General features: G+C 43.1%; 1 protein-coding gene across 3 annotated transcripts in view; it reads right to left on the reverse strand.

Annotated features, from left to right (window-relative positions):
- The window catches only part of LOC140479548 (rab GTPase-activating protein 1-like), a 506,221-nt gene that overhangs the window by 343,944 nt on the left and 140,742 nt on the right, over positions 1-21,535 (reverse strand). The window lies entirely within an intron of this gene.

Consider the following 21,535-nt stretch of genomic DNA (forward strand, 5'->3'; position numbering starts at 1 on the left):
TACCAGAATTAGCAGTCTTATGATATTAAATCATAGTACAACACAACATTGACAAAAACATTATCTGGTCTCTATCACACTTGCGAGAATCTTACAGTGTACTTTCACTTCTGGCATTGCACCAAGGAACACATGATAAATTTGCATCATGATTTTTACAAACATATGAATCAGGAGTAGGTTTCAGCTGGTCAGCCCCTCGATCCTGCTCTGCCCTTCAATAAGATCATAAAGGATCTGATTGTGACCTCAAATCTATATTCCCAACTCCCTGGATAACCTTTCACTCCCTTATTTAACAAGAATCTACGTACTTTGGCTTAAAAATACTCAAGTAGTCAGCTTCCACCATCTTTTCGGGATCAGAGGTGCTGCATTTTGGGAAAGCAAATCTTAGCAGGACTTTTTAGGTTAGCACCGATGCCTCACAGCACCAGCGATCTGGGTTTGATTCCAACCTCGGGTGACTGTCTGTGACAAGTTTGCACACTCGCCCCGTGTCTGCATGGGTTTCCTCCCCCAGTCCAAAGATGGGCAGGTCAGGTGAAGTTGCTATAGTCAGAGGGAAATGGGTCTGGGTGGGTTACTCTGCAGAGGGTTGGTGTGGATTTGTTGGGCTAAAGGCTGTTTCCATACTGGAGGGAATCTAATCTTATACACTTAATGGTAAGGTGCTGGGGAGTGTTGCTGAACAAAGACACCCTGGAGTACAGGTTCATAGCTCCTAGAAAGCAAGTGTCACAGGTAGATAGGATAGTGGAGAAGGCATTTGGTATGACTTACGAACCTTAGGAAAAAAAAAGACTATGTTTGAATGGACAACCCCTTATTTTTTAGAAGAGTGATCACTTGCTCTAGATTCTCCCACAAGAAGAAACATCCTCCCCACCCCCACCTTATTAACACCCTTGAAGATTTTCTGTTTCAATCAAGTCACCTCTTCTTTTTCTAAACTTTCGCAGATAAAAGCCCACCCTGCTCAATCCTTCCTCATAATCTTATACACCGCTATCAGGTTCCCCCTCTCCCCCAATCTCTCCCCACAGGAAATGACCCAAGTTTATCTAGCCTATTTTGTCACGGAAATGTTCCATCCTGGGAAATCTCCTCTGCGTCCCGGACAGTGCAATCCCACCCTTCCTGCAGTGTGAGAACTGCACATATTACTCCCAGCATTAACTACAAAAGGAATCATGCAGGTACCACAAGTCTTTAGGAAAGCTAATATAACGTTATCATTTATCGTGATGGGAATTGAATACAAAAGTAGGATGCTCTGTATCCTCTATGCAATGCACTGGTGAGACCAGGGTGGGATTGGTCACTTCATTTAAGAGGGGTGCAAGTGTTTTGGAGGCAGTTCAGAGAGGATTACAAAGATTTATAAAATCATGAGGGATATAGGTAAAATGAATAGCAAAACTCTTATCCCTACAGTGGGGGCATATTTTCAAGGTGAGGGGAGAAAGGTTAAAGGGCATGTGAGGAGAACATTTTTCATATGTGCTCATATATGGACTGAACTGCCAGAGGAAGTGGTGGATGCAGGTGCAGTTATAACATTTAAAAGAGATTTGAACAGGTACATGAATAGGAAAGATTTAGGCGGACATGGGCCAAACATAGACAAGTGATACTAGTTTAATTTGGAAAATGTGGTTGGCATGAACAAGTTGGATTGAAGGGTTTGTTTCCATGCTGTCTACCTCTATTCTGTCAGCCTGCTGCAGCATTCCAAAGAAGCTCAACGCGAGCTGGAGGAACAATACCTCATCTTTCATTTTACAACTTGCAGCTTCTGATTCAGCATGGAGTTTAGTGCTTTCAGATCATAATCTCTACACCCACCACACCATTTTGTCTCATTTTCTTTGCATTTTTGGTCTTAACTTTGAATTTGGATGGCAACTGTTCATTACTTTGCCAAATATACCTGCTCTATTAGCATTCTCTTTAACTATGTCACTTAATTATTTTGTCGCTTCTTCCATCTTATCCCAGTCCTTCCCTTTTTATTTCCACACCCTTTCCATTTCACTCTCCTCAAAACCTTTTCTCATACTTCGCAATTCTTATGAAAGCCTGAAACACTGTGAACTCTGTTTCTCTCTCCACACGTGTGGCTGAACCTGCTACGCTCAACCATTTCTCTCTTATTACAAATAAACAGAGATTAGATTACATTACAGTGTGGAAACAGGTCCTTCAGCCCAACAAGTCCACACCGACCCGCCGAAGCGCAACCCACCCATACCCCTACATTTACCCCTTACCTAACACTACGGGCAATTTAGCATGGCCAATTCACCTAACCTGCACATTTTCGGACTGTGGGAGGAAACCGGAGCACCCAGAGGAAACCCACGCAGACACGGGAAGAATGTGCAAACTCCACACAGTCAGTCGCCTGAGGCGGGAATTGAACCCAGGTCCCTGGCGCTGTGAGGCAGAGTAGACTTTCAAGTCATGACACAAGGTAAGAAAAGCAGCAAGTTGAATAATGTTATACACCAAGATAATTACAGTTTCTTACTATACCTATCTGAGTTCATTTATTTACAGTGGGAAAGTGCTGATTCACAAAGGAGAGCAAGGAAGATGACTATTAAGAGCAGTATTTGAGATTATCCTATAACATCTTAAGAAAAAGAAGCCGATGGGATGGCACAATGGCTAGGTCCAAGCAGGACGTATTTTCACTTCAGACCCAAAGCTTGCATGTCCACAAGTTTATGAAGATCTAGACTAGGTTTTTTACTGTGTGATTAATTGAGACATTACACTCGTTCTTGAGTGGGCCAAATTATGTTACAATAGTTTCTGGCAGGGCAGTTAGAATAGCAGACTTCAATTGAAATATTTTGTTGAACAAAGATGGTAATTGCTCAAAATGAAACAGAAATTTCATGAGGGCATTTAAAAAAATGATATCTTCAAATTTCAAAGTCTTAAGCAAATAATCAATGGGTCAATGTTACCAAAGCTTCCTGCCACTGCACAACTTGCTTTATAGAACATAGAACATAGAACAGTACAGCTAAGAACAGGCCCTTCAGCCCACGATGTTGTGCCGACCACTGATCCTCATGCATGCACCCTCACATTTCTGTGACCATATGCATGTCCAGTAGTCTCTTAAATGTCCCCAATGACCTTGCTTCCACAACTGCTGCTGGCAACGCATTCCATGCTCTCACAACTCTCTGTGTAAAGAACCCGCCTCTGACATCCCCTCTATACTTTCCTCCAACCAGCTTAAAACTATGACCCCTCATGTATGTCATGTCTGCCCTGGGAAATAGTCTCTGGCTATCGACTCTATCTATGCCTCTCATTATCTTGTATACCTCAATTAGATCCCCTCTCCTCTTCCTTTTCTCCAATGAAAAAAGTCCGAGCTTAGTCAACCTCTCTTCATAAGATAAGCCCTCCAGTCCAGGCAGTATCCTGGTAAACCTCCTCTTAACCCTCTCCAAAGCATCCACATCTTTCCTATAATAGGGCGACCAGAACTGGACGCAGTATTCCAAGTGCGGTCTAACCAAAGTTTTATAGAGCTGCAACAAGACCTCACGACTTAAACTCAATCCCCCTGTTAATGAAAGGCAAAACATCATATGCTTTCTTAACAACCCTGTCTAGTTGGATGGTCATTTTAAGGGATTTATGTACCTGCACACCAAGATCCCTCTGTTCCTCCACGCTGCCAAGAATCCTATCCTTAATCCTGTACTCAGCTTTCAAATTCGACCTTCCAAAATGCATCACCTCGCATTTATCCAGGTTGAACTCTATCTGCCACCTCTCAGCCCATCTCTGCATTCTGTCAATGTCCCACTGCAGCCTACAACAGCCCTCTATACTGCCAACGACACCTCCAACCTTTGTGTCATCTGCAAACTTGCTGACCCATCCTTCAATCCCCTCATCCAAGTCATTAATAAAAATTACAAACAGTAGAGGCCCAAGTACAGAGCCCTGTGGAACACTACTCACCACAGACTTCCAGGCAGAATATTTTCCATCTACTACCACTTGCTGTCTTCTGTTGGCCAGCCAATTCTGTATCCAGACAGCTATGTTCCCCTGAATCCCATGCCTCCTGATCTTCTGAGTGAGCCTACCATGGGGAACCTTATCAAATGCCTTGCTGAAGTCCATATACACCACATCCACAGCTCGACCCTCATCAACTTTTCTAGTCACATCCTCAAAGAACTCAATAAGGTTTGTGAGGCATGACCTGCCCCTCACAAAGCCATCTTGACTGCATTCAACCAAGCCATGCTCTCCCAGATGGTCATAAATCCTATCCCTCAGAATCCTTTCTAACATCTTGCAGATGACAGACGTGAGACTGACTGGTCTGTAATTGCCGGGGATTCCCCTATTTCCTTTCTTGAAGAGAGGAATTACATTTGCCTCTCTCCAGTCCTCAGGTACAACTCCAGTGGAGAGCGAGGATGAAAAGATCTTCGCAAGTGGCGAAGCAATTGTATTTCTCGTTTCCCAAAGCAGCCGAGGACAAATCTGGTCCGGGCCTGGCGACTTATCAATCTTAATGTTTAACAAAATTTTCAGCACATCAGCTTCCTCTATCTCTTATCCATTCCAGCATGCCCACCTGCTCTTCAAAAGTTTCATTCACTACAAAGTTCATTTCTTTCGTAAAGACAGAAGCAAAAAACTCATTTAGGGCCTCCCCTACCTTCTCAGACTCCACACACAAATTCCCTATGCTATCCCTGGCCCTACTCTTTCTTTGACCATTCTCTTATTCCTCACATAAGTGTAAAAAGCCTTTGTGTTTTCCCTAATCCGTTCTGCCAAGCCTTACTCGTACCCCCTCCTGGCTCTCCTCAGACCACTTTTCAGCTTCTTTCTCGCCTGCCTGTAATCCTCTCGAGCTGAGCTTGACCCTAGCTTCCTCCACCTTATGTAAGCTACCTTTTTCCTTTTGACGAGAAGCTCCACCGCTCTCGTCATCCAAGGTTCCTTTATCTTACCACTTCTTGCCTGTCTCAGAGGGACATATTTATTCATCACTTGCAACAACTGTTCCTTAAACAGTCTCCACATGTCTATCGTGCCTTTACCATGGAACAATTGCTCCCAATCCATGTTTCCTAACTCATGTCTAATCACATCATAGTTTCCTCTTCCCCAGTTAAATACCCTCCCATTTTGCCTAATCCTCTCCTTCTCCATAGCAATGTGAGGCAGTTGTGGTCACTATCACCAAAATGCTCTCCCACCACAAGATCTGATACCTGCCCCGGCTTGTTTCCAAGCACCAAGTCTAGAATGGCCTCTCTCCTCGTCGGCCTGTCAACGTACTGAGTTAGGAAACCCTCCTGAACACACCTTACAAAAACAGCTCCATTCAAATCTTCTGCTCGAAGGAGGTTCCAATCAATATTGGGAAAGTTAAAGTCACCCATTACAACAACCCTACTACGTCCACACTTTTCCAATATCTGCCAACCTATGCTTTCTTCCATCTTGCTGCTGCTATTGGGGGGCCTGTAGTAAACCCCTAAAGAGGTGACTGCTCCCTTGCTGTTCCTAATTTCCACCCATACCGACTCGGTAAGGCAGATCTTCCTCGACAATGGAAGCTTCTGTAGCTGTGATACCCTCTCTGATTAGTAGTGCTACACCCCCTCCTCTTTCCCCCCCTCCCTATTCTTTCTAAATGCTCTAAACCCTGGAACATCCAGCAACCGTTCCTGCCCCTGAGAAACCCATGTCTCTGTTATGGCCATAACATCATAGCACCAGGTACTGATCCATGCTCTAAGTTCGTCATTTTTATTCCTGATACTCCTTGCGTTAAAGCAAACACACTTTAACTGATCCCTTGGTTCCTTCCCAGGAAAAGCCTTCCCACTAGCTGGTCTACCTCTTGCTATTGCCTCACCTGCAGCACCTCTCACCTCCGGTATACAGCTCGGGTTCCCACCCCACTGCCATACGAGTTTAAACCCTCTCAAACTACTCGAGCAAACCAGGATATTGGTCCCCTTCCAGTTCAGATGCAACCCGTCCTTCTTGTCCAGGTCCCACCTTCCTCAGAAGGCACCCCAATTATCTACATATCTGAAGCCCTCCCTCCTACACCAGCTGCGCAGCCATGTGTTAAGCTGCACCCACTCCCTGTTCCTCACCTCACTATCTCGTGGCACCGGTAGTAAACTAGAGAACACTACTCTGTTCGTCCTGCTTTGCAGCTTCCATCCTAACTCCCTGAAATCACTTTTTATGTCTTCGATCCTTTTCCTGGTTATATCATTAGTGCCAATATGTAACACAATTTCTGGCTGTTCGCCCTCCCCTTTTAGAACCTTTTTCACCCGATCAGAGACATCCTGGACCCTGGCGGCACGGTGGCACAGTGGTTAGCACTGCTGCCTCACAGCGCCAGAGACCCGGGTTCAATTCCTGACTCAGGTGACTGACTGTGTGGAGTTTGCACATTCTCCCCGTGTCTGCGTGGGTTTCCTCTGGGTGCTCCGGTTTCCTCCCACACTCCAAAGATGTGCAGGTCAGGTGAATTGGCCATGCTAAATTGCCCGTAGTGTTAGGCAAGGGGTAGATGTCGATGTAGGGGTATGGGTGGGTTGCGCTTCGGAGGTTCGGTGTGGACTTGTTGGGCCGAAGGGCCTGTTTCCACACTGTAAGTAATCTAATCTAATCTAATCTAATCTGGCACCAGGGAGGCAACATACCTTCCAGGAATCCCGATCCTGACCACAAAATCTCCTGTCGATTCCCCTAACTATCGAGTCCCCTACCACGAGTACTTTTCTATTCTGCCCCCTTCCCTTCTTTGCCACAATGTCAGGCTCAGTTCCAGAGAACTGACTGCTATGGCTTTCCTCTGGTAGGTCATCCCCCCAGCAGTATCCAAAATGGTATACTTATTGCTGAGGGGAATGTCCACAGGGGGTCTCTGCACTGTCTGTCTGTCCTCTTTCCTCCCCCTAGCTGTAACCCATCTATCCTTGTCCTGAGCCTTAGGAGTGACCAACTCCCGGTAACTCCTCTCAATTACCCCCTCAGCCTCCCAAATGATCCGTAGTTCATCCAGGAGAATAAAATATTTATGATTTGCTATCATCACTGCAAAGGTTAAATTTGACAAGAATAGAAATATACACAGTAGATAATGTCAGAACCAATAAAAGTCTCCATTTACATTTTATTCCTATGTAGAAGAAACATTTTTCAATACGTTTGCTGGACGTTTCTTCCAATTTAACAACGTCAATCACAACAGCTAGGACTGTTACGCAGTTCCTCAATATTTACTCTATCAATATGAAACACAAATTGACAGTCATGCAGTAAAGCCCTCTTGGAAATTTGAAGCAAATAAAAGTAGACCCTCGCAAGACTATAGGAATAGACTGTTCTGACAAAACCAGATAGGTAATTTTGTTTATTCACAATTTAAAATGAAGGGGTGCTCCTCCAGCTGGAACCTGAATTGAATATATCAAGTGTTTCATTGGAATAAACACAAAATGCTTCTTCTGCCCTGTGCTAAGGTCATTAATGCAGTTAAGAAATAGTAGCAAACTAAGAATAAGAGATCAAGGCTCTGGGGATAGGAGTTCAAATCCGACCAGAGCAGCTAGTGGTATTGATATTCAGTGAATAAATCTGGATTTAAAAGATGGTCCAATGTTTACCTCAAAACTACTGTCAACCATTGTAAAAAAAACTTCTTTATTAGCACTCTTTAAGAGAAGGAAAACTGCCACCCTTACTTTTGCCTATATATAACTCACAACAATGTGACTGATTCTGAAATGGTTTCGGAAATAGCTAAGCAAGCTAGTAAATTAGACTCAATTGCTAAAAGGTCTAAAAACAAGAATGAAACCAGAACAGACCGCCCAAGCAACCTAGGGCCCAGCAAGGGTCCTCCTCATCAACATCTGAGAGCAACAGCTCGACAGTCATACTCAGAATGATACCATCACCATCGCTGGGTATGATCTGTCCCAATGGCAGGACAGACCTAGCAGAGGTGTTGGAACAGTGCTATACAGTCGGGAGGGAGTGCCCTGAGAGTCAAAGAATATTACAGTGCAGGATCAGGCCCTTCAGCCCTCCAAGCCTGTGCCAATCCCTATCCTCTATCTAAATCTGCCACCTATTTTCTAAGGATCTGTATCCCTTTGCTTCCTGTCCATTCATGTATCTGTCTAGATATTTCTTAGATGACGCTATCATTCCCGCCCCTACCATCTCCGCTGGCAACGCATTCCAGGCACACATCACCCTCTGCATAAACAAGTCTCCATGTACATCTCCTTGAAACTTTTCCCCTTTCACTTTGAATTCGTGACCCCAAGTAATTGAGTCCCCCACTCGGGGGAAAAAGTTTCTTGCTATCCAATCTATCTACACCCCTCATGCTTTTGTAGGCCTCAATCAGGTTCCCTCCTCAACTGCCTTCTTTCCAATGAAAATAATCCTAATCTACTCAACCTCACTTCATAGCTAGTGCCCTCCATACCAGGCAACATCCTGGTGAACCTCCTCTGCACCCTCTCCAAAGCATCCACATCCTTTTGGTAAATGTGGTGACCAGATCTGTATGCAGTATTCCAAATGTGTCCAAACCAAAGTCTTATACAATTGTAACATGGCCTGCCAACTCTTGTACTCAATACCCTATCCAATGAAGGAAAGCATGCCATAAGCCTTCTTGATAACTCTCCTGACCTGCGTTGCCACCTTAAGGGCACAATGGATATGAACACCCAGATATCTCTGTACATCAATTTTCCCCAGGACTTTTCCATTTGAAGTATAGTTCACTCTGGAATTGCATCTTCCAAAATGCAACACCTTGCATTTGTTGGGATTGAACTCCATCTGCCATTTCTCTGCCCAACTTTCCAATCTATCTACATTCTGCTGTATTCTCGGACAGTCCCCTTCAATATCTGCTACTCCATCAATCTTAGTGTCACCTGCAAACTTGCTAATGAGGCAACCTACAGCTTCCTCCAGATCATTTATGTATATCACAAACAATAGTGGTCCCAGCATGGATCCCATAGGACACTGGTCAGAGGTCTCCATTTTGAGAAGCTCCCTTCCCCTACTACTTTCTATGTGTTGATCCCAACCAGTTCTCTATCCATCTAGCTCAAACACCCTGGACCCCATGCAACTTCACCTTCTTCGACAGCCTACCATGGGGAACCTTATCAAATGCCTTACTAAAGTCCATGTATATGACACTTACATCCCTTCCCTCTTTAATCAACTTTGTCACATCTTCAAATAATTTTGTTACGTTTGTAAGACATGACCTCCCCAAAACCATGCTGCCGCCTAACACTGATAAGCCCATTTTCCTCCAAATGGGTATAATATCCTATCCCTTAGTATCTTCTGAAGTAGCTTCCCTACCACTGACATCAGGCTCACAGGTCTGTAATTACCTGGATTATCCTAGGTACCCTTCTTAAACAAGGGGACAACATTAGCAATTCTCCAGTCCTCTGGGACCTCCCCCGTTTTCAAGGATGCTGCAAAGTTATCTGTTAAAGCCTCAGCTATTGCCTCTCTCCCTTCCCTCAGTAACCTGGGATAGATCCCATCTGGTCCTGGAGACTTGTCCACCTTAATGCCTTTTTGAATACCCAACACTTCCTCTCTCCTTATGCCGACTTGACCTAGAGTAATCAAACATCTATCCCTGACCTCAACGGCCAGCATGTCTCTCTACACGGTGTTATTTTTTAAAATGTTCATCTGATGGAGAAGAAAATTAATTGAGCAATCCTTACTGTATTTAATTCCCTTTTGGTTAAGGAATTGAGCTTATACTTGATGACAATTACAGAGTTACTAGTTCCTAGTGGACTCTCAAAGTCAAGACATTGAGATTAAGCTTGTATCAATGGTGTGCCACTGAAATTTGAGTCATACAAGGTCCCCACAGAATAAAAATCCCTGAAGTTGACCAAAGGAAGAGCTTTTTAAAAAAATAGATATCCCTAGAAAGATTCCTTATCTCCAGTGCATGAAGACTAGCTATATCTAATTAAAATCACAAGTTGGAAAGAAAATTAGAGTTGTAGAGATGTACAGCATGGAAACAAACCCTCCGGTCCAACTCTTCCATGTGGACCAGTTATCCTAACCTAATCTAGTCCCATTTGCTAACACTTGGCCCATAACCCTCTGAACCCTTCCTTCATATAACAATCTAGTTGCCTTTTAAATGCTGTAATTGTACCAGCCTCCACCATTTCCTCAGGCAGCTTATTCCATACATGCACCACCCTGTGAGAAAAAGTTGGACATGGAGTGTCTTGTTGAGCTTTGAGGGGATCTATTCTCGCCCATGTTACCCTTTTGTCCTTAATGTCTTTATAAAATCCCTTTGGATTCTCCTTGACCCTATTTGCCAAAGCTATCTCATGTCCCCTTTTTGCCCTCCTAACTTCCCTCTTAAGCATACTCCTATTGCCTTTATACTCTAAGGATTCACTCGATCTCTTCTGTCCATATCTGACATGTGTTTCCTTCTTTTTCTTAACCAAAAGCTGAATTTCTCTAGTCATCTAGCTTTCCCTACACCTATCAGCCTTTCCTTTCACCCATAGGAATATACTGTCTCTGGACTCTCGTTCTCATTTTTGAAGGCTTCCCATTTTCCAGCCGTCCCTTTGCATGCGAACATCTACCCCAACTCAGCTTTTGAAAGTTCTTGCCTTCTTCCAATTTAGAATTTCAACTTTTAGATCCAATCTATCCTTTTCCATCATTATTTTAAAACTAAAAGAATTATGGTCGCTGGCCACAAGGTGCTCCCCCAACTGACACCTCAGTCACCTGCCCTGCCTTATTTCCCAAGAGTAGGTCAAGTTTGCACCTCCTCTAGTAAGTACGCCCACATATCGAATCAGAAAGTTTTATTGTACACACTGAAATTCTAAGAGTAATCTTCAAATCTAACATTAAGTAAACAGGAACTCTCAAGAAAGTATTACATTTCACCTTTAACAGGTAACTTGCTTTTTCTTAATTGTTAGAATACAAGTTCCACTCTGGGAATTTAATGTACTTCCTCCTAACAGTTATGTCTCCTGCCAGTACTGCTTTTAACTTTGGATTTGTAATTTTTAATGATTATACAAAACTATCTACTTACCTTGGGAGCCTTGGACTGACTTAAACAATCATTCTGTTCAAATATTTTCGATATTTCTTATAATCTTTTTTGATTTGCTTGAGCTGATCCTGCCTCAACATTGACTCCACACGCCGTGAAGTCTCATGGCGTCAGGGCAATGAAACCTCTCGCTGATTACTACATACTGCCCTCCCACATATGATGAACTAGTTGTTTTTCTATGTTGAGCAAGACTTGGAGGAAGCACCAAGGGTGGTGAGGGCACAGAATGTACTCTGGGTGGGGAACTTCAAAAATCCATCAACAAGAGTGGCTCAGTAGCACTATAAGTGACTGAGCTGATCGAGTTCTTAAGAACATAACTGCTAGACTGAGTTTTTGACAGATGATGACATAACTAACAGAACAGAAAAACCTCTGTCTTAGTCCTTAACAAACTACCTTTTGCAGATGCAGCTATATTTAACAATATCATTAGGAGTGACCAGGGGATCTTGTGGAGAAGACCATCATCACATTGAGAACACCCTCCATCGTGCTGCACGGCTCTAACACTGTGCTAAGTGGCAAGTTAAGCAATTCCATAACCAACAGGTCAAATGTAACCCCTGCAATTCAGCCACAGTCAACTATCAAGATCGACAGCTATTTAAACAATTCGCTGGAGGAGAAGACTCCACAAATATCCCCATCATCAAGGATGGAAGAGCCCTGCACATCAGCACAAAAGGTAAGGCTGAAGCATTTGCAACAAGCTTCAGCCAGAGATGCTGAGTTAATGATCCATTTCAGCCTCTGCCAATAATCCCAAGTATCACAGATGCCAGTGTTCAGTCAATTTGATTCACTCCACGTGGCATCAAGAAATGGTTGATGGCACTGGAGACTGCAAAGGCTTTGGGGCCCTATAATATTCTGGCAGTAGTACTGAAGACATGAATCCAGAACTTGCCACTCCCCAAGCCAAGCTGTTCAAATACAGCTACAGTACTAGTATCTACCTGAAAATGTGGAAAATTGCCCAGATATGCTCTGTAGAATAATGCAGGACAAATCGAGCTCAGCAATTACCACCCCATCAGTCTGCTGTCAATCATCAGGAAAGCAATGGAAGGTGTCATCAACCATGCTTTCAAGCAGCAGCTGCTCAGTGATGCCCAGTTTGGGTACCGCAGGGCCACTTAGCTCCTGATCTCATTACAGCCTTGGTTCAAACATGGACAAAAGAGCTGAATTCCAGAGGGGAGGTGAGTGTGACAACACTTGACATCAAGGCTGTGTTTGACCAAGTGGGAATCAACAAGCCCTAGCAAAATCAAAGACAATAGGAAAACTTTCAGCTGGTCAGAGTCACGCCTACACAAAGGGAGATGGTTGTGTTGTTGAAGGTCTGTCATCTCAGCTCCAGGTCACATCTTAAGAAGTTCCTCATGACACTATCCTCCATCCAGCCATCTGCACACGCTTCATTCATGTTATTCCTTCCATCATAAGATCAGAAATTGAGTTTTTCACTGATGACTGCATAATGTTCAGCACCATTTGCAACTCAAATAATGAAGCAGACCATGTCCAAATACAGAAGGCCACATATCAGTCAATTCAGGATGGGCAATAATGCCCGCCTTGTCTGTGACGTCCAGACACATGAACAAGAGACCTCTTACGTTCCAAAGTTCAATTTCTCTATCCAAGATCTACCTGTACATACTCCTTGACAATGGAATTGAATACAGTGTATCTCCCTCATCTCTCATCTGCACAGCATGAAACAGTCACTCATACATAGTACAAAATGTATAACACATACTGCAACGCATGCAGTCTGAAGCATAATGAGCAAACATTAGGTGCAAAATGTTCATTAACACATGTACAGCACAAAACATACAATACTCCAGTGTGAAGTGCACAAACAGCACAAAACGATAAGGTACTTGAGCACTCAGAAATGTACAGCATTAGGCAAAACAGCACAAAGTGTAACAAAAATTTAAGACTCAGTCAAAATGTACACGCTAAAAGGAGAAAAGAATAACAGAGCACATACTAGCAGAAAACGAGAAAAATAATGAAAAAGACAGACACTGTCAGTCAGTTAGCAACAGCATTGAAAGAGTGCAATAGCGAAACGGATAGAGCCTCAGAAAGAGAGACAAAACTTGCATTTTACCGAACAATACCACAAGTAGCTACTGAGAACCATGAGTCGCGCTTATTTCCTGGGATCTCTCCAAGTCTTTGGTGGGATGTGAAGAAGGGCTGCCTTTCAAAAAGGACATTCACCTCTAATGGATTCAGGAATCTCCAACCGAGTTGCAAACGGTCAGTAAATCGCATGAAATTTGGGCAGCACTGCCCTCCTGAGGTGGATTATTTCACACTCAGTTTGCTAAGCTCTCTTTTAAGTAGCCAGAGTAAATGGACTTAATTTTGACAGCTTGCATGAATGGGTAAATCCAGGTTGTACAGCAGCCATATTTAAGTGCAACCCTTTAGATGCAGTCTTTGAAAAAGCAAATCATTGCATACACAGAGTTAGGATTAAGTTAAAAATCACAACACCAGGTTATAGTCCAAGAGGTTTAATTGGAAGCACCTTAGATTTCGGAGCAACCTGTTGGACTATAACCTGGTGTTGTGATTTTTAACTTCGTACACCCCAGTCCAACACCGGCATCTCCAAATCAGGCTTAACTTAGTGACTCTTAAATCAAAAACTCTGAATTTTCATTCTAATTCTGCTGCTTTATTGGGTTTGCTTTCTTACTAAATGCTTTAAAATATGTTTGTATTATATAACAAGTCATTTACTCCTCTGATGGCACCATAATTTAAAGCCTAGATTTCCTGAAAAAAAGAGGACTAACGCAGTCTCATACATTTACTGAGAACCCACCTTTGCACAAACACCATAAAGATGCAAAGAACTTGAAAAGAACATTGGGGAGGCAATGGTCTTGAGGCATTATCGCTAGACTATCAATCCAGAAACTTAGCTAATGCTCTGAGGACCTGGAAGTGGCGGAATTTGAATTCAAGAAAGAATTTGGAGTTAACAATTTAATGATGACCGGGAAGCCATTGTTGACTATGGGAAAAATTCATGGGGTTCACGAATGTCCTTTACAAAAAGAAATCTGTCATCCTGACCTGACCTGCATGTGACTCTCCAAATCCACATCAATGTGGTTGACTCTTAACTGCCCTCTGGGCAAGAAATGCTGGTCTAACTAGGGACATCTACATCCGCTGAGTAAATAAAAAACAAGATTTCATTTGACACACTGGATCACATAATCACCTCCAGTTCAAACACTCCAGAAACGTAACTATATACCCCAGGCTGATACTGCAGTTCAATGCTGAGGGATTTGCACTTTCAGAGAGGCCATCTTTCAGATAACACATTAAAGGGAAATCCAGGCAGAAGTAAAATATTCCATTACAATTTTAAAGAAGAGCAGGGGAGTTCACCCTGCTCTCGTGGTTCTCATTGAGTTGAGATGTCATATTTAGGTCGTATGGACCATTAGTGAGACTTTTGAACGACTGTGCACAGTTCTGGTTGCCCTGCTGTAGAAAGGATATTATTGAATTGGAGAGGGTTCAGAAAAGAGTTACTGTTGCTGAGAATGGAGGGCTTGAGTTATAAGCACAGGCTGGGACTTTTTTTCACTAGAAAATAAGAGGTTGAGGGCTGACCTTATAGATATTTATAAAATCATAAGGGGAATATTCTTAAGGTCAGAGGAGAAAAATTTAAAAGGGACTTGAGGGGCAATGGTTTCACACAGAAGGTAGTTAGCGTCTGGAGATGAACTGCCAGAGGAAGTGGTAGATGCAGGTACAGTTGGACAAGTACGTGAATAGAAAAGATTTGGAAGGATATAGGGCAAATGCAGACACTTGGGATTAGTTTAACTTACAAAATTCAGTTGGCATGTACAACTTGGATCAAAGGATCTGTTTCGGTGCAGTATAACTCTACAATGAAATCCAATCGCTATTGAAGAAAAGTGAGAGGGAGAAGCCAAACAATCAAAGGTGTTTACTTAACACCTGCTGTCAGGAAATGCCTAGAGTCTCTAATTAAAGCAAGGATGAGTGAACACATTGAAACTTTTCAGTGGATCAGAGAGCGGTAGCATGGATTTGTAAAGAGTAGGTCAGGTCTGATAAATCCAAATGAATATTTTAAACAGCTGACTGAAGTAAATTACAGGGTATTAGGGTGCAGAAGGAGGCCATTCAGTCCATTATGTCCACACTGGCACTCCAAACAAGCTTCATGTCTTAGTGCCATTATTCTACCTTTCACCATATTCTTAAAAATTAGATCATTGTTCAAATAGGAAGAATACTCCATTGCCCTTTTAAGTGCTGCATTTGACTCCATGTCTATTAGACTTCCCAGCAGTGTATTCCAGACCCAAACTTATAATGAAATAGCTATAGATATGATTTGTATGGGTTTGCAGAGGGCGCGAGATAATACAGGATTGTAGCTAAATTTTAATAAATAGAATTATTGACTTAGGAAGCATACTGAGCAACCAGGGATGGAGAGCAGGGAACAATGGACAAGTACTTTCACTGACAGAATTTGGCTCAGTGTCATCCAGAAAGAATGTGTGCTGGAACTTTACCTCATCACCATAGTTATCAAAGACGTGGATGACGAGACAGAAAGTCACAGATCCAAATTTGCTGTTGCCACAAAGATAGCTAGTGGTATAATGATAATGTTTCCAGTCCAGCAATCCAGAGACTCAAACCAATGCTCCAGAGACAAATCTAAATGCAATTATTGAATTAATCTGGAATAAAAAGACTAGCTTCAGTTGTAGTGACCATGAAATACTAATCCTGTCATTAACATCCTTCAGGTAGAGAAACCTGACATTCTTATCTGGTCTGGCCTATAAGTGGCTGCAGGTCGACAGCAATGGTGGTTGACTCTTAGCTGCCGTCTGACAAGGCCCTCAACTAACAGGCATCAAACTAGGCAAAGGAAATGATAAAGGTGCATATTATCCAGTTGACCCAGCAAATCCTCCTCACTAACAGCTGGACAACTAGAAGAGCTGCCCCGAAGTCTACTGTTGTGTTCCTTGCCTTGTCACAGTGTCTACACAGCACATGTCCTCAATTAGCTGTAGGCTGTTTCTAAACTTCCAGAGGCCATGATGCAATTGTCTTACAGTTTCAGCCAACTGGCAGAAACGCATTAGTATGGCAACTCTGTCTCAAAACATCTCCAAATTCTCACAAACGGGACATATTAGCGGAGGAGACAAAAGCTTTGTCAAAGCAATGGGTTTTAGAGTTATAAAGGATGGAAATCAAGCACAAATGCTACAAATATTTGAGAAAGAATGTCAAGATATGCAGACCCCAAAAATCAAGGGCAAAGCCACAGATGTTGAGATAAATGCAAATCTGGCGTTGAAGATAAGCAGCAGGATAATAACAGATATAGGCAACAGTAAAGCCATTAAAATGTTGAAGTGCGAAGATGATTTTTTTTTAATTGATGCTATGCAAAACTGGGAACCACTGTAACGCAATTGCTCAGCGGTTTGCAATTTGAATGGTCACACTTCACTTAGAATTGAATTTATTTTTTAGGGTCAAGCAAGCAAAAATGTGCAATTGGAGAGGTATTAGACAATTCCAGCCGAATCAAGGAGAATATAATGAAACTTAGCACAGAGAATGTAGGGAACAGTGAGGTATCCAAGTGACTGTACAATGTGGATTACAGTGAGATATCTGCGACTGTAGTATGGATTACAGTGAGGTACCCCAGCAACTGAACTGTGTAGATTAAAGTGAGGTATTCCAGTGACTGTACAGAGTGGATTACAATGAGGTACCTCGATGACTGTACAGTATGGAGTTTAGTAAAATATCTCAGTGATGGTACAGTGTGGATTAGAGAGTATCCCAGTGACTGTACAGTGTGGATTACAGAGAGGTATCCCAGTGATGGTACAATGTGGATTATAGTGAGGCATTTCAATGACTCTACTATGAAAATTACACTCCATTACCCCAGTGATTTTACAGTGAAGTATCCCAGTGAGGATTGTAGTGAGATATTTCAGTGGCTGTACAGTGTGGAGTACAGTGAGGTATCCTTGTGACAGTACTGTGTGGATTATAGTGAGGTCTTTCGGTAATAGTACAGTCTGGATTACAGTGAGATATGCCAGTGATGATACAGTGCAGGTTAAGGTTTCCCAGTATTTCTACAGTGCATTTAAGAAATTGTATGATAAAGAGCAGGTCTGTCAACAAAATGAAATGCCACAGAATAAAAGAGACAGTATCATGGTACGTAATTGGTGAAGTGTCAAAAAAACAGAGTAATAGTGAACTCCTGTTTCAAGGACTAGAGAAATTTGTGCTGTAGATAATTGGAACTTCATAATGACCTAATGGAAATGGAGGCAAGGTGTAATGACATCTTCCCTTTAATTTGTCCTTTTCCAACTGGCAATCACAATGATGATAGTGTGACATTTTTCATCATCTTCATGTGGACACCTACTCTGCTGTTACATTGTCCTTCTTTGAGCATTTCACTTTGTTCCAACTGCTCACCTCTTTTAAAAGCATCAGGCTGTACTGCCCTCAAAGGGAAAAACACCCTCACTGATACTTCTTCAGTGCAATCCTTCCTCTGCATCATATGACAACTCACTCCTGGCAATTCCAATCTGCATCTCACCATATTGCTTCTAATTCTAGCTCATTCACTATTGTCTTATCCTCCTGAAGACTCACCCCTCCAAGTAATCTCCTCAACAACCTTCGTTGTCAAGCAGTCTCATTCATCCCATTGTTTCAATCCCAAAGAAGACGATCTCTCAACAGTTCCTTGTATCACAACCCCAACTCACATCCTCCTTCCACATCCCAATCTACGCTTCTTCTGTATCTGCCCCTGGACAAATCTATCCCCCAATTCATTGACAACTACAATTTCAAAATCCCAAATCCTTGGAACCTCGGTTTACCACAACATTTTGGCAGCAACTGGTTTAGACAAACACAGCCTCACCTCCTCCTTTGATGACCTAGTGCCAGTGAAACCATTCCTCTCTCTCATGCTGGCCATTCTTTTGGCTATGACCCTCACCTCCATTCATTTCATCCAAGGAATGTAGACTTGAAAAGATCTGGTGGACACCTGGTATCTCATCCACTGCCAGATCTAGCTGGGTCACTGAAACCACTTCCCAGGTCCTCCTCTCAGCTCCTAAAGCTGCCGATTATTCCAGGACCATCATGGAATATAAACATAATCCCCAGTTTTGTTCCCCAACTGCAGTCTGCTTCCTTAAAGCCTCCTCCCCTGTCCACGCCACCCCCACCTCCAATAAGTGCAAGAAGCTCATGCAGCATTTTTGCCCCGAAGATGGAGATGAGCAAATCAGCTGCTTTTCCCATGTGCCTCCCTCCCACTAGGCCGCCTGGACAACCCTCTAATGCTCCTCCCTGCCCAAGCCCTGAACTCTCAGTTTCCTGCAGTTTCTCTCCTCTCTACCTTCATGCCTTTTAAAGTTCATCTTGTTCATGAGAGCCCCTTCCTGTTCCCTTGATCCCATTCCCACCTTCCCCTCCGGTTCCCACAGTCACTGAGATTGAAAACTTCAGAGCGGTACGGTGCCTCAGTGGTTAGCACTGCTGCTAGGGACCCGGGTTCGATTCCGGCGTCAGGCGACTGTGTGGAGTTCGCACTTACTCCCCTTGTCTGTGCGGGTTTCCTTCGGGTGCTCCGGTTTCCTCCCACAGTCCAAAGATGTGCAGGTTAGGTGAACTGGCCGTGCTAAATTGCCCAGTGTTCAGGGATGTACAGTTTAGGTGCATGAGTCAGGGGTAAGTATATGGTAGGGAAATGGGTCTGGGTGGGTTATTCTTCAGAGGGTCAGCGTGGACTTGTTGGGCCAAAGGGCCTGTTTCTACACAGTAGGGATTGAAAAAACAAAACTGTTCCCTCTCTTCGGATGTTGTCCATTTCTCCTTTCAATATTTTGTCATCAACTCCAACCCTCTTCAAACAATATCCCTTTATATCTGTGTTCTTGAAAATCTATCTCCAAGCTCCCTTTCCTCTCCCAAATTCTCATCACCCCCAAATCCATTCCCATCTTTCCCAAAGCACTGAATCAGAACAATCACATTTCTACCACAAACACACCAACACATTAAAACAGCAGCTAATGAACCTAAAATACCCTATACAGACAACAAGCAAAAACACTACATTGGGCAAACAGGCCGAAAAATAGCCACCAGGTTACACAAACATCAACTAGCCACAAAAAGACATGACCGACTATCACTAGCATTCTTACATATGGATGAGAAAGGACACCATTTTGACTGAGTCAACACATCCATCCTAGGACAAGCCAAACAGAGGCATGCACGGGAATTCCGAGAAGCATATCATTCCAACTAAAACTCTCAACAAACACACCGATTTGGACACCATCTTTCACCTTCTGAGAAAAAGAACAGGAAATGACATCACCAACACCAGAAATAACACCAACACCCCAAGGAAACCTAAACGTATAAATAGAAAGTGGGCCATAACCAGTTCTTCACCGAAGGCTCACCGATGATGTTACCTAGTATGGTGACAGAACATCTGAAAATGAACCTTCCAACTCAGCAAGCAAACTTACATCCAGATTTCTACCCTTGCCACATTTTAGAAAAGGTTTTTATCAAAACCACATCTGATCTCCCATGCAGTAAACTCCCCCTCCCTGGTTTTTTCGACTTGTATGCAGCATTTGACCACAAAATCCTCCCAAAGTTTAGCAATATCTTGACTTTAAAATGTTCTTCCTTATTTTCAAATCTCTCCATTGTCTCATTGCTTCCTACCCCTGTAACCTGCTCCAACCCCACAACTCTTAAAGATATCTCTATTCCTTCAATTCTGGCCTCTTGTGAAATCCCAACCACCAACTCCTCCACTATTTGTGAGCGTGCCTTCAATTGGCAAGGGCCCAAGTTCAGCAATTCTGCACTTCTACCACACTTTAGTCTTTTAACGCACTTCACAAAACTGAATGCTATAAACCAAGCCTTTGGTCATTTGACTTAATATCTCTAAGTGATTTGAGGTCAGTAGGTGTGCCTTGGGAGGTGTCCAAGTGTGCCATGGAATTTTGTACAAAAGTAATGCAGATCAATGTAAAGCAAGCAATCCTAAACAACAGTGGTTAGCACTGCTGCCTCACAGCGCCAGAGACCCGGATTCAATTCCCGCCTCAGGCGACTGACTGTGTGGAGTTTGCACGTTCTCCCCGTGTCTGCGTGGGTTTCCTCCGGGTGCTCCAATTTCCTCCCACAGTCCAAAGATGTGCAGGTCAGGTGAATTGGCCATGCTAAATTGCCCGTAGTGTTAGGTAAGGGGTAAATGTAGGGGTATGGGTGGGTTGCGCTTCAGCGGGTCGGTGTGGACTTGTTGGGCCGAAGGGCCTGTTTCCACACTGTAAGTAATCTAATCTAATATTCTATCCAACTAAAATTACAACCCATAAAACTCAGAAACACTAATCTAACTAAAAGTGAGGTATCAGTCTTTCATCATCACCGGTGGTCTCTTGCAGGTAATGGTGACTCTTTCCCATTGCCGTAGGTGGCTGTACAGTCTGATATAGTTTCCGCAAACTCTGACACACTTGGGCTAAAGGTGGCCGTGTGAATTCTAAAGTTCAACATTCAAAACGCAGGTGGTCAGAGGGAAAATTTGAGATGACACAACCGTTTTTATTTGTGACCATAGAAACCAGCAACAGCATTCACGCATGTTTTCGTCCCAGATTAACAGGCTCTGCCCACGCCAGCTGGCCAAGGTTTTCACACTAACCTGGCGAATTGTCATTGACTCGACTTCACCTATTTCTCAATCCATGAAATGTAATTTATGCATTACTTCAATTATATAATCAGACCCCTGAACCGAATGCAGCAAAAGAAACAGATTTAGGGCCGTGAATAGTTAGAAACAATTAAGCTGAGCAGATTTTCATAACATATGCACTCACAATTGTATTCTTTCCTGATGTGTTTGAAACATCCTCATGTTTGTCTCTTTGCATTCTGTAAGTTAACAGCTGTAGATATTAATAGTTGATTATGCAGAGATTGTTCTGAGGAAGGGTCACTGGACCCAGACGTTAACTCTGATTTCTCTCCACAATTGCTGCCAGCCTTGCTGAGCTTTTCCAGCAACTTCTGTACTTGTTTCTGATTTCCAACATCTGCAGTTCCTTTCTGTTTTTGTCTCAAGATTGTTACCACGTGCTCCAATCATGGATACTTTTGATTTTGTTCAGGAAG

The sequence above is a fragment of the Chiloscyllium punctatum genome, chromosome 7, assembly GCF_047496795.1.
Source record: "Chiloscyllium punctatum isolate Juve2018m chromosome 7, sChiPun1.3, whole genome shotgun sequence".
In the NCBI taxonomy this organism is placed as follows: Eukaryota; Metazoa; Chordata; class Chondrichthyes; order Orectolobiformes; family Hemiscylliidae; genus Chiloscyllium; species Chiloscyllium punctatum.